The following is a 1713-nucleotide window of genomic DNA, read 5'->3' on the forward strand; positions in this document are numbered from 1 at the left end:
TTTGGGCCCATTCAAAGTACTACGAAGTTATGAGGTGCATGCCTACACGCTAGACATTCCCTACGTCGCTACGGACTACACCCCGACGTTATACGTCGAGACGACTTAAGAAGTATCTTCCCGCGATGATCCCGGAGGCGGAGCAGGAGCATGCGTTGAGCGGCCCTCGCGATGAGCCTGTCGAGCCAGCGTCCCATCTGTCCCAGTTCCCCGCTTGCGCGGAAGAGCTCCACCCCTCGGTCCGCCAAACACCTGCGCCTCCAGACTACGCAGTCGCTGCAAGAGCTCACGATTCGACTGCCGCAGACTACTCGCCGTCGCCTCGGCGTTCCGAGAGCTCTCAGCCGCGCGCTCGGCCTCCTCCTGTGCGTCCCGAGAAGTGTTCAGCGCCTGCTTAACGTCGTCCTGGTCAACCAGGTCGCGTCGAATTCCACCGCGACGGTCCTCCGCCCATCGTTGACTCGAATGGAGATACGTGCTGTATTGTGGACCGTATTGTTGATCACGAAGATCCTCCCCGCGCGCGTCACTCGACCAAGTCGTCAGCTCAACACGCGGCTCCCGCCGCGCGGAAGTATAAGGTACGATGGCTCGGGTTTCAACCTGCTGATGATACGTGGGAGCCTCGCGCCAATTTGCTTCGTGACGTTCCTGATGTCGTCCACGACTACGACTCCAGCCTCGAGTCAAACGCGGCCGCGAGCGACCTCGCGGCGATCGAGAACGCGATCGACTACGTGCCCTTCGAGACGTCGAATGCGCAGGAGACGGGCTCCGTCGCGAACGCTGTCGGCGCGAGCCGCCGCGAATAGCCGCTTGGGTGAACTCGGAGAGTGAGCGCTTATACTTCTCGATCCAAGCGTGTTCGGTCGGCATGAGCGGATACTCGACAATATGCTGATCCCACTCAGCTTGCGTCGGGCGTCGCCCGATGTCACACGAACTGCAACCTTCGCGTACGTTGACATAGCACAAACGGTCTTCGGTCCAAGCGTCGTCGCAGACTTTCAGGCGCAGATCACCGAGTGAATGCTCGGCTTGTAAGGCTTCGCGATCACCGAGCCAGCCGACGACACTTTCTCCAGCCTCAGGCATCCGATTTTATCGTCGGATGAATGCGCACCATGATCTCTGCAAAGTTTCGTACGTCGCGCCGTCGAGTGTTTTGTTCCGGAGACGCCTGAAGCGCCGAAAGTGGTCCTGCATGGTGTCCAACGCGTCCGGGGTCACCGCCCCGGACAAGTCGTACAGCGCCCACGGCTTCATATCCTCGTTCATTACGCCGGGCCGAACCCCAAGTCGACTCACGCTCTCAGGTGCGATATCAGCGGTCCACCCATTGTTCAGCGTCGTCGCCGACGCTGGAGCCGTCCGCGTTGTTCCGCTTCCTGCCTGGTTCGCCGCCCCCGTCTGCTGCGCCATGTTGTTCTCGTCCGCGCAAGTTGTATTGTGCTGCTCCTGGGCTTCGCAGGAGCTCCCGCCCGTCAAGTTCTCAAGCGTTCTCTTCTCCGCCATTTCCCAGTTTTTCCCAATTGTTCTGTGAAGCGCACCCCCGTTAGGTGATTGCTGTCTTAAGAGGGGGGTGATGTAATGGGCTCTCCCAAGTTGCATATGTAGGTAGTTTATAGGTTCTTTGTAGTGGTTCACACCATTACATAAGTAGGTAGATTTGCATTACAAAAGTAGGTGCAGCAGCACACGAGTAGCGCGTGC

Source organism: Phytophthora infestans, genomic scaffold (genome assembly GCF_000142945.1).
Source record: "Phytophthora infestans T30-4 supercont1.60 genomic scaffold, whole genome shotgun sequence".
In the NCBI taxonomy this organism is placed as follows: Eukaryota; Oomycota; class Peronosporomycetes; order Peronosporales; family Peronosporaceae; genus Phytophthora; species Phytophthora infestans.